This window comes from Lactuca serriola, chromosome 3 (assembly GCF_051521515.1).
Source record: "Lactuca serriola cultivar US96UC23 chromosome 3, Lser_US96UC23_V15, whole genome shotgun sequence".
NCBI classification, from domain to species: Eukaryota; Viridiplantae; Streptophyta; class Magnoliopsida; order Asterales; family Asteraceae; genus Lactuca; species Lactuca serriola.
This window is the reverse complement of record NC_136410.1, coordinates 241557614-241571208: the sequence shown is the minus strand read 5'-3', so window position 1 is coordinate 241571208 and position 13595 is coordinate 241557614.

Sequence of the window (13595 nt, the reverse complement as noted above, 5' to 3'; positions counted from 1 at the left end):
AAGGCTCGGAGAGTGGACCAGATAGACTGAAGGCCCGGTGCGGGCGGACCAGTCATACTGTAGACTCAGAGAGTGGACCAGGTGGATTGAAGGCCCGGGAGCGGGCGGACCAATCACACTGTAGACTCGATGTATGTGGATAGACTCGGAGAGTGGACCAGATAGACTGAAGGCCCGGTGCGGGCGGACCAGTCATACTGTAGACTCAGAGAGTGGACCAGGTGGATTGAAGGCCCGGGAGCGGGCGGACCAATCACACTGTAGACTCGATGTATGTGGATAGACTCAGAGGGTGGACCAGTTGGACTGTAGGCCGGTGCGGCAGACCAGTCACACAGTAGACCCAAAGTTCATGGTTGTTCTGTGATCGGATATGTTATGGCATGTTATGCGTGTATGGTATTTGTGGTTGATATTTTGGGGATATCTCACTAAGCTTTCGGGCTTACAGTTGTGGTTTCATGTTTTTCAGGTTCTTCAGGAGATCGTGGCAAGGCGAAGGCGTGATCGTACCGCTCCTCATGATTTTGTAGTGTGTGATTCTGGGAACACGTTAAATGTTTTGTATTGAAAACCCTTTTTGTAATGAATTAATGGAATCGAGATGTTTTTGAAAAATTTAAAATTGGTTGTATTTTCGGTCGTTACATTATCTTTTTACCACCACAACTATATAGAGACCCTTCTAGGTTTTTATATTTTCGTCCCATATACAACCTACTGAAAGGCCGAGGAATTTGATTTTCACCTATCTTCTCTATTTTTTCTAAATGTTTCTAGCTTTAGTCTTCTGTGTGCGAGTCATTAGAGACATTTCTATTTTGGGCGCCAGAACTTCCAAGAAGCAACACAGGTGTTCGTGATCTTCAAGTGGACTCAAGTATATACTATTATACTTGCAAGGTTGTTATTATACACTTTTGTTAGTTTACTTTCATAGTTTTGAAAGTACATTACCATTATAGTAAAACCTAGATCTCACGGTGTATGTACACTTAGGGATATAATTGAATACTTATGTTGCCTAAATCTAACGGATTGTTGCATGATATCAGAGAAATTAGGTTTTAGTTATAAGCACTAAAATTAAAACTGAAAAAATTGTCGAAACTTGTTTAATCGCATTGACACGACGCGCTTCTGGTAGGCGCGACACGCCCCGCCTAATTTTTTAGGACTCGAGTTTTTAGCTATTTTTTTGAATTTGGGGTTTACTATAGTTTAATTTATAGTATTAATCTGTTTAAAACTGGATAACTGAACTAGGAAGATAAATAAGTCTAATTTTTTTTATATTAGTAATTATCGATTTAAAAAATTCATTAATTAAAAATTAATTAAAGATACTGTGATTAAATCATAAATATTTTAAATTGTTTAAAATACATCATTATATATATATATATATATATATATATATATATAGATAGATAGATAGATAGATAGATAGATAGATAGATAATAGAATATATATTATGTATAATATGATTAAATGAAATGTGTCATCTCATGTTTAATACATGATCGTTAGTCGAATCAAGACTAAGCCCTATTCATGAGTCATGCTATAAGAATGGTAAAATGTAACGAATTATAAAATGACCATTGGATGGGTGTCATTTTCACTCACTGTTTCTTTGCGTGGTGGATTTTCGCTTGTCGAAAGGGATCCATAGAACGATGTCTTATCAAAAGTATAACATATAAAAGTAGTAAAAACAAAATTCACATTCTTAGTTATTTCAGGAAAATGTGGATAGTTGTTAATCCATGAATAATATACATTATTGCTTATAATCAATTTATGGAGCATGTGTGGTTAACCGGCACGTTAGTTAGAGACCCATGACATAATCGAGTGTCAGGTTATTACATGGTTGATTCAACATCTTATTTGTAAGACTTCGGTATCCCATGCACAAATATAGGATATGTAGATCTAATAGTAACATGTCATTGAATAGTTTCAATGAATCTAAAACATATAGGAAATTTCATAGAAATTGAAATTGGTAAAGTGCATTGCCTACCTAAAATAAATTTGTGATATGATTACAATATCTCTCTTCATAAATCGAATTGAAAATATAGATCGAAGACTTAATATAGATTGGGTAATTAATTAAGGATTTATTTAACTAACTAAACTATTTATCTCTCATTTTAGATGTCGGGCATAAATGGTCTTCCTTTCCCATATCCTCCTCCCACTTATTCAAGCTTCTCTTGCTTTTTTATTTTCCATTGAGAGAAGCTCACCAGTGGGGCTAATTATCTCGATTGGATGAGAAATATAAGGATCACATTCAGGTATGACAATCGTGAATACGTGCTCGATGATCTAATTCCCGAAATTGATGAAAATTCTACTAATGAAGAAACAGTTGCTCATGCTAAACATGTGGATGATTTGAATAAGGTGTCTTGCATTATGATTGTCGCCATGTACTCAGATAAGCAAAAAAACCTTTGAGAACATTTGGGTGTATGAAATGAACTTGCAATTAGTTGAAATGTTTCAATAAAGAGCAATGCATTAACGATTTGAAGTTTTAAAACCCTAACGTCATGCAAACTCGTAGAAGGAGGATTGGTATTAGGGATGAGTTATAAAACCGGAAAACCGAACCGGAACTGGAACCGGACCGGAACCGGAACCGATATAACCGGAAAATAATTAAATGGTCCGGGTATTGGGTTTCAAAATTACTCTTATCCGGGTTCTGGTTATTTCGGGTATGGGTCCAATGGGTCCGGTTAATCCGGGTTTTTGAACTGGTTTTGTTTAAAAAACCGGAACCGGGTTTAATGGACTGGTTTCGGGTTTAGTGGGACAAAGAACCGGTTTAGGTTTAATGTGGAACCGGGTATAGGAAACGTGTTTATTGTAGAACTGGAATACGACTGGTTTCTTTTCCCGTGTTGTACTTGGGCGACGACGAATCGACGATCTACTTCTCTGTGATCGGTGACTCGTTTTTTTTAGCTTTCTCTGTGGACGATCGACGACAATTGAGGGAAATCAACAAAAACATTCCCATCTTGTGCTTCAAATCCATCTCAATTGAAATTCAAGTCGACAATCATCAAAACATCAACTTCCATTTATTCCCAATTGAACTTCAAATCAATCTCCTACAATCAATTAAAGACCAATGGTGGATAACTGGGTAGATAGCAATGAAGCTACACAAGTAAGTTGTCAAGAATTTTGATTTCATGTGTTATGAAGTTTGTGTTTTTTACTATCAGTTTGCTATTAGCCTATTACTTTCACTCTTAAGCTTAAGCCATGTAGTTTGAAGTTTGAACTGGAGTCGATAATTGAGTATAAAAACCAGGGCTTGCTTCAGTCAAATGTGTTGCTAGCCTATAGCTTTAATTTGTTATTTAATATAATTTGAGGATTTCTTCCGTCAAATGTGTTGCTAGCCTGTTATTGTAGTGCCTAAACTATTTTTTAGTTATTTCTTTTTTCTCCAAGACTAGTAGTGTATTATTGCCCTTTTCTCTTCTAAAGTATTGTCAATTGTATGTTGAATGTTATGTGTTAACTGTTACTTTTTGTGTTATTTTAATTACTTTTCAATAAAAACTTCTATCAAGTATGTAATGTCTAATGTTTGTATTCCATTTGATTAGGATATGAAGTTATATATAAACAAGACATGTATTCCATTTGCTATATGAATATCAATTTTGAAACAAACATATTAGCATAAGAACAATTTTGAAACAAACATATTAGCATATTAGGATACTTGCTGTTTTTGTATTCCATTTGATTAAGATATGAAGTTATATATAAACAAGACATGTATTCCATTTGCTATATGAATATCAATTTTGAAACAAACATATTAGCATAAGAACAACTATTATGTTATATATATATATATATATATATATATATATATATATATATATATATGCATAAGAACAACTATTTTGTTATTAAGTCGTGTTATTGTATTTTAATTGTGTTTTTATTGTTATCTATTGTAGTTTGATGATGATGAGGTGTTTGTTGACAACAATCAACAAGAAATCAATGAGGAACCAACACAAAAGAGAAAAAGAGTAGGGAAAACAAGGTCCGATTGTTGGAAATCATTTGAGAAGATTTTTATTGATGGAGTTCGGCATGGAAAGTGCAAATGGTGCGAGAGGGCTCTCAAAGCCGACGAGAATAATACCGGTATGTCTAGCTTAAATAAGCATGCAAAGAATTGTAAGCAAAACCCCGAGAAATTGAAAAACCAACAAACATTACAATTTAAAAAAGAACCAACCGGGGAGGGTAGTGTTAGCACTTGGAAACATGACGACAAACGAATTAAAAAGGCTATGCTGAATTTGTTTGTAGTGGGTGGTCTACCTTTTAAATTTGTAGAAAATGAGGCCTTTATTGAATACACAAACACACTAAACGGGAAGGTGGTTGTACCTTGTCAAACAACAATTTCAAAAAAAGTGTCACTTTATTATCAAGAAAGAAATAAGTTGGTAACATTCTTATGTAATCCCCTTAACACGGTTCATTTGACCACCGATTGTTGGACAAGTCCGAGTAAAAGGGTGCATTATATTGTCATTACCGCACACTTTATTGATGATAATTGGGAGATGCACAAACGGATAATCAACTTTAAAGAATTAGATAGTCAAGAGGGGGAAGATATCGGAAAAGAAGTGTTGAAATGTATTTAATGGTGGGGTATTAAGAGTGTCATGACTTGTACGGTTGATAATGCAAGTTCTAATGGCAAAGCAATAGAGTTTCTAAAAAACAAATTACCAAACTTGCACAATGAAGGAAAACACTTTCACATTAGGGAAGGTAATTTTTTTTTCTGCATTCTTGCTGAATTTTTAGCCTATTTAAACTGTCATATTTGCTTCATTCGGAGTCCGTTTGGGCTGATTTTTTTTAAGTGTAGTTTACTGTTTGGCAATAGTTATAGACTCCAGAACCACCTAATTTGCATGTGTACTGAGTCACTTACAGCCCTCCAAAAATGATATATCAAAGCTGTTTTGAATCTGTTACAACATTATTTTAGAATTTTTTGTTAACTTTAAACCGTCATATCTACTTCGTTATGAGTCCGTTTGGACTGATATTTTAGTTCACTGTTTGGCAATAGTTATAGACTCTGGAAACACCTAATTTGCATGTGTATTGAGTCACTTACAGCCCTCCAAAAATGATATATCAAAGCTGTTTTGAATCTATTACAACATTATTTTAGAATTTTTTGTTAACTTTAAACTGTCATATCTACTTCGTTATGAATCCGTTTGGGCTGATTTTTTTTAAATTGTAGTTCACTGTTTGGCAATAGTTATAGACTTTGGAAACACCTTATTTGCATATGTACGGAGTCATTTACAGCCCCCCAAAAATGATATATTAAATCTTTTTTTGTAACATTTTTTTGATAGATCGTTCCTTTGCACGAGATGTGGTAACCCCCGTGAGTGAAGATTTTGTAACTTGTCGAGCAATGGTCTCCTTTCTTGAGAAGTTCAAGGTCAAAACAGAATTGGTGTCGACGAATTCAAAACCATTGGCAAATCGGTTTTTTGGAGAAGTATGTTGCATTTACAAGCATATACGGGTTTGGCCGAAAAACAAATGATTTTCTGCAATTGGGAAGGATATGATAGATAAATATGAGAAGTATTGGGGAGATTTTGAAATTTTGAATGACTACATGTACTTTGCGACTATCTTGGATCCGTGAATGAAGACAAAATTTCTTAGACATGCTTTTTAAACATTGATCAAGTACAAGATGCCGGAAAATAAACCCCTTTCCGAATTAGATATTACTGGGAAGGATAAGTCTTTAATCAAGGATATTGAAACAAGATTTGAGAACTCTTTGAATTGTTACAATACCAACTCTAATGTACCATTTGAAACCGGTGGTAGTCAAGATGCCGTGCATATTGATGATGATGACGACTTTGTGGGTGATTATTTTGCTCAATCGGTGAAATCATCGACTTCCAAGGAAACGGAATTAACACGATACTTGAACGAAGGACAAACCCAAGGCGTTAAAGACTTTGATATACTGGTTTGGTGGAAAAATAACACATCTCGTTACCCAATTGTCTCGCGGATGGCAAAAGGTATAATTTTAATTGCTTATATTTTTTATTATAATGTAGTATAATTTAGCATTATATGTTTATGTTATTAGATCTTTTGGGCATTCAAATATCTACCGTGGCATCCGAGTCCGCTTTTAGTACAAGCGGTTGCATAATTGATAGCTACCGAGCAAACTTGTCTGCACATATAATAGAGGCTTTGGTTTGCACCCAAGATTGGGTGAGGAAATCAAAGAAGCCGATTGTTGACAACATCTAAGACATTCTTAAAGATGATGACATAGCTAAAGGTAGCAAACAAATTCATTTTATTATCTAATAACAAAACATTGGTTATATGCTCACTTTCACATTAATTTTTTTCTAGTATGTATTAGAGTTGGAAGACGCCATATGCACTCAAATTGGAAATCGAAAAATGCTGATAGATATTAACGAGTAGTTATATCCTTTTTGTTTTTTTTTTGTTGATAAATGATTATTGGTTTGTAAGTGTTTGTTTTGGTTGATATGCTCACTTTCAAATTAATGTTTTTGAACTTGAATCAAAATTTGTTTGTTTGGTATTGTGCATGTGGGTGTCATTTTATCATATTTTACACTCAAATGAATGATATTTTAATCAATGCAGTGCACATCCACATTCCACATTGAAAATCTTTCGTCTTTACCTCACGTGACAAAATTTATATAATTTGGTATTTGAATAACATATATTTTTTTATTACTTTTATTTTAATCAATGACGGATGTTCAAAACAATTCAAATCAAAATTCTTAAACAATTAAGAACAAAACAACATTTATTCCTTGACCATCTTGTCGAGTTAACGCATCTTCAATCTCTATACACAAAACAAAAATAAACATATTTAGTATTAAAGAAATGTTACAAAATAACTTAAAAGCACAAAACTTATTACCTAGCTATATAATTCGGATTTTTGGCACACGTACGGCAATGTCTATTAAGACTACTTGTACCGTGTCTCGATGGATCGACTTTAAGTGTAGCGAAACAATACTTACATTTTGCTTGCCTTCGTTCAACCCCATCATCTTCTACTACCCACAACATATCAAAATGTAGCCAACATGTGGACCTCTCCTTCAAATTCAAATGCTAAACAAATTAAGTAAAAAAATCAAGGTAGATTTAAAGCATGTAAAAGAAATGAAGTATCAAAGACATAAAACTAATAGATTCAAAACGGAACCTAATTGAAGTATAAAGATGTAAATTAGTCAATTACTTCAAATGCATATTTGCATAAAATTAAAAAGAAACATACTTGAATTGGGCGGTTAGCTTCCATGAATGCTCTTGAAAAGAAAAAACAACTTCAAACCTTCAACTTAGAGCATAATAAGTTAAGTGAAAATGTAGAGATGGAAAATCCTATTTATAATGAGAAGTTGTGAGATGTTGACAAAACATGAAAATTAAAAGAGTGCTAATGTCAAAAAAAAATTGTCTCTTGCTTTTATGTTCATATTTTCAAAGTTGAAACCTTGAAAGTCAAAGATGCAAAAAGACAATTTAGTGTGCTTGCCAATAAATAAATAATTAACAATTTAGAATTTCCACACATCTTAAATGAAAACACACAACCCAAAATAAATTAGATTGGAGGTGTTTAAAATAATTATCCAATAGTCAAATACATAAATTAAATTGGAGAAGGGAGTTGACGTACTGTACATACTACATACTACATACTCTCAAGTTGAAGACAATTATGAGAAAGTAAAGATGAATGACCATTAGGAATTAATTCACGTTGATATAACCAACTTTGATATTACAATTAAAGAAACTAGCTTGGGTGAGTTAAAGAACGGTCGCTTTATTTGAGAGTCTCAAGTCTCAAATTGATATAACCAACTGTGATATTACAATTAATTCACGTTACTTTTATTTAAAAAAATCAATGTGGTCAATAACATAAATGTGATTTTTTGTTTATTAATTTTTTTATAGCGGTTAAAATATTATGCGATTGAGGTAATTACAAAAAAAAAAAAATCCGGGTTTTCCGGTTCTAAACCCAATTTACCCGGTTCCACCTTACCCACTTTTCTATTTCCGGGTTTTTCGGTTCTAGACCCACTTTACCCGTACCGTACCCGGAACCGGTTCCTATAATCTGGTCCGGTTTCCGGTTCTAAGAAATCTCGTTAAACGGTTCCGGGTTTTCGGGTCCGGGTCCATCCGGTCCGGGTTTGGAACCACTTTCATCCCTAATTGGTATGTGCTCATGTTCAATTTATGAAGAGTTACATAGATCGAATCAAGAACATGGATGTTGTCTTTGATAAAACCTAGCAGTGGATCTTGTGCTTGGTTCTCTCCCAAGTTCTTATGGTAATTTCATCATGAGTTATCATTTGAATAGTATGGAAAAGAGATTGATAGAGCTCTACAATCTCATCTACACAACTACAATAGGTGTAAAGAAAGTACATGTTGCACCTCAAACTAAAATACTTACTATTCAAAATGGTGGTGAAAAGAAGAGAAAGCGTTGTAATCCGAAGTGAAAAGGAAAAGTTGTTGCTTCTATTTCCCAAAATGGAAATAAAAGGAAAGGAGATACAACACTTCCATTGGTGAGTGATCCAAAGAAAAAAATATGTTTCTACCTTGGCAATAAGGGGCATTGGAAACGAAGCTGCCCCTACTAGAAGGATTTGAAAAACGAAAAGTTTCAAGAGACCGGATCCAGTTCAGGTACTTATTGTTGGGTTATGAGCATATATACATTCCTATGTGATAATGCAACCATAATTTCTTTGGGTCTAAGTTTTTCACTAATTGAACATGCAAATAGAACACCAAAGCAATAACCCTAGATCTAGCATTCAATTTTCGAAATTCACAAAGAAAATAGGGTTAGAATATTACCTCACTTGTTATATTGTAATAACAAGACAATCCTTGAATATCCTTGAATCTTGAAAGCTTAGTGCCCCAAGTGTTGCACCTCTAATGGAGTCACAAACACTTAATGCAAAGGATGAAGGAGAGACAAGGAAATTTCGGCCAGGGTTAAGATCATATGCATAGAGCCGAAATTCCTAGGGTTTAGAGGGTTTATATATGGATAGGTTGCTTAGTCTTGAAGTTGGACTTGAATAAGGAAACCCTAATTCTCACCTTAAGTCCAAAGCAACCCATGGACCTCCTTAATGAGCCCTTGGACGAAATCTTATGGAGTTACTCATAAATTTCGTCCACTCCACTCCATGATGTCCTAAGCCTAGTTTCACAACTATCAATGATTTGCAAAATAGCCCCTCCATTATTAACCAGTTCATGTTAATCCCAAAATTAATTTCTGATTGAATACCAATTAATAATATGATTTCCAAATAATATATTAATCTTGTAATATATTAATAAAATCATTTTGAGTACCAATTTATTATTTCAAATGTCAAGTTGCATGAATGAAAGCAACCCAAAAGGACCATGCTCCAATCAAATCAAGTACATACCAATTATAGTTATGGGCTTAGACACCTAATCCAACAGTCTCCCACTTGGATAAGTCTAATAACTATGATTGCAATTATGACTTCAAAATCTGATCAGCAATTGTAGTTTTTAAAAGCCGTTTTCGAACTCTGATCTAATCAATGACGCGTCCTTTAGATAAGTGATCAAATATCCCACCGTTCTAAAAGATATCGTATGGACATGAGACATGGATTATAATCATTCTCTTTGTCCAAGGTTTGTTTCTTGATTTCCAAATCATGACGAATGACTAATTGAACAAATCAAATTAGTCCAGACTTGACCAAGCACTTAGGGGGTCATCACTAAATCATTGAGGGGTCCACATATATCGCTTTTATCCTATTTAGGGTAAAACGAACGAATACTTCGACTCATATGTTTGTATTATTTACTCATCAAATCACACACAAAAATACGTTTTATAACATCAAGTTACTGATGCGTTTACGTATTATCAATGCACAACCGACTTATAAACAACAACTCATATGTCTCCGTCTCAAGAATATAAGATATTATCGTCTCAAAATTACTCGTGATAAAATCCATGAAGTAATTCTTGAGCGTGGGTTTATCCAATACGCAAATTCTTATTTCAGGAGTATTCATGAACATTGCAACAAACATTTGCTATGTCTAAGCTCTTAGACAATCTACAGTCAAATTCATGACAGTCTTAATTCACTACTTACTTCCAAAAGTATGATCGACTGTGGATGTTCGAATAACCTAGTTATTTGGGAAGTAAAACATGTGAAGTGAAACACAGGAATAACCTAATTCAATGTGGTCTCAAAAATCTTGAATATAAATAAAACACTTATTATTTAATCAACATATTAATTAGACTTTATTCATTGTATAATGTTTCGATCAATTAACTTAATACTTGAATTAGAACATTAGCCATGCCATGCACAAAGCATGCACGCTATGTTTATCTATGGTCCTTTCTTTGTGAAACAGATCAATTGAACACATTTTCAATGATGCTCATTTCACTACTCCAAATCCTTAATACAAGTGTAAGAATACCAAATTCTTAATAGAATCTTGTTAGAGCCTCCGTTTACGTATTATCAATGCACAACCGACTTATAAACAACAACTCATATGTCTCCGCTTCAAGAATATAAGATATTATCGTCTCAAAATTACTCGTGATAAAATCAATGAAGTAATTCTTGAGCGTGGGTTTATCCAATACGCAAATTCTTATTTTAGGAGTATTCATGAACACTACATCAAACATTTGCTATGTCTAAGCTCTTAGACAATCTACAGTCAAATTCATGATAGTCTTAATTCACTACTTACTTCCAAAAGTATGATCGACTGTGGATGTTCGAATAACCTAGTTATTCGGGAAGTAAAACATGCGAAGTGAAACACAAGAATAACCTAATTCAATATGGTCTCAAAAATCTTGAATATAAATAAAACACTTATTATTTAATCACCATATTAATTAGACTTTATTCATTGTATAATGTTTCGATCAATCAACTTAATACTTGAATTAGAACATTAGCCATGCCATGTACAAAACACGCACACTATGTTTATCTATGGTCCTTTCTTTGTGAAACAGATCAATTGAACACATTTTCAATGATGCTCATTTCACAACTCCAGGTCCTTAATACAAGTGTAAGAATACCAAATTCTTAATAGAATCCTGTTAGAGTCTAAACTTACATGCAATGATCCTTTTATAATGTCAAGGCACCAAATTCACAGAGACTTGGCCAATGATATTACAAAACATTCCATTGGAGATTGATTACAAAACAACTCCATAGAAATGAAGTCTCACATTCAAAGATCATTCCTTGAACATCCTTCTTGCATTAAAGTTTGTAGCTCGCACATATATCTCAATATCCAACTCCCATAATGGAAACATTTCCATATTTCCATATAACTATCAATTTTGAACAAGATTTACCTCTATTCAGAACATGTCAATCTTTGGTAAACCTCATATTGTCCTTGACAGCTGTTTAACAACTCTATTCATATCCAGTTCTAGTCCTTTTTCCCTCTTAATGCACTAGGCATTTGGAAAAATCAGAACAAGAGAATATATGCAATCGATCCTATACCCGAAGCATATGGGATACGATTCATAATGTCTTACATAAAGACATGATACTTGAACAGACTCTTAACATTTCCATATATATAATTTCCTATGTTGAAACATTTCAACATGACATTCATATACGTTCATCACTAAGTTCCATTAAAATTTCAATCTAAGCTTTTAGATTCAAAATGAAGTATTAATGTCCTCTTCTTTAAGCCTTACTATAGCGAAACAATTTCCAAACTATGCAAATTTGCAAATTTGTAACTTTTGTTTCCTACAACCAGCATTTCCGACTTGCAACAATTAGCATAACAATTATGCTCCCACTAGCATAACAACTATACTCTTGCTAGCATAGCAACTATGCTCCCATTAGCTTTGACATGTACTCAGAAATCAGTTGGACTTCTAGAAATTAATACCTATTGACTTTCTTACAAAAGTTCAGATTTCTAATACGTGGTGCTTTGATAAGTCTTCATCTAGAATTTTCAAGCTCACACACCTTTCATTAGATAGCTCATGTGTGTGTCTAAACCCTTTCAAAATTTATAGAAATAAGTCTCGAATGTTCAAACTCTTTGCCATTTCTCACAATTCGAACTATGAAAAGGGATACCGTAATCATAGTCGAATTTGAGAACACAATTATCACAGCTGCTAACTCTAATGATATTAATCAATCCTGTAAAATCTACTAGTGAAGCGTTTCCTCACACTCATTTTCATGAAGTAGAGAGAAACCTCTTATAACTAAGATTTTATGGTGTATGTGTCCCTATCTATGTGAATTTGTCATTTCCAACCACTATCATAAGATAAGGTTATTCAAATTCAAACTCACATGGACCGAACATGCTTAACTTAATTTCTTGCCATCTGGCAGCACAAGGGCCTACCAGTGCTTCCAAGTTATTGAGTAGATCACCCATACAGATCAATGAACTGTCACTAATCAAAGTACTTTTCCTTATGCGATCAAATGAGAACTCATAGAACTCACATACATGGACAACTTAACTGGAATGGGCACAGAAACAAGATTATGTCAACACGATAGGTTATCAACCTAAGGTCGTGTGCTAGTGATTACTAATACGCTTATTCTCGATTGTCATCCTGAAACTTTTCAAGATTGACAAGACTCCCATTGACCTCTTGACATATATGATTCTTTGTCAAGGAACATTTCTTGAAAAACAAATATTTAAGAGTTAGTATGAGTTCTTATCAAGAAAACACTTCATATAATTGGTCTTAGTTGGTCTTTGTTTTAACCAAAACATCACAACTACCAATTTCAAATGTGCAAAAGTAAGAAAAAATCTCTACTCCACATTTGATGAGGTGTTATAAACCTACTTAGAACATGTTACTAAATGTACAACTTAGAGTAACTAGAGTATAACTCTAAAACTCAATTTTGAAACAAAGTATGACTCATCTTCTTGATTTAACCATTTCAACAATTTCCGATTCCTCTTCTTAGTCATATAAATGCACTAAGGTTTCCTTAGAGGATCAATTGTGACACGGTTCCTAAATCATTAAGATGATCATAAAACATGATACTAAAGTACTCTCCTTTCCTTTCAGATTGGAGAAACTTTTATCTTTCTGCCTAATTGATTCTTCTTATTCATTCTGCTATACCTTGAATGTCACACCCCCAAACCAAGGATGGCGGAAACGTCCGGGGGTGGAGGACTTCATGTACAGTATCACAACAACGTGTATAATAGTGCTCAAAGTAGATACAACCATCATAAATATAATTGAAAAAGTTACACCAAAGTATATGTTTACATGTTTCAAAATCAATTACATTATGATGACAAAATAAATTGTTGACGGTTT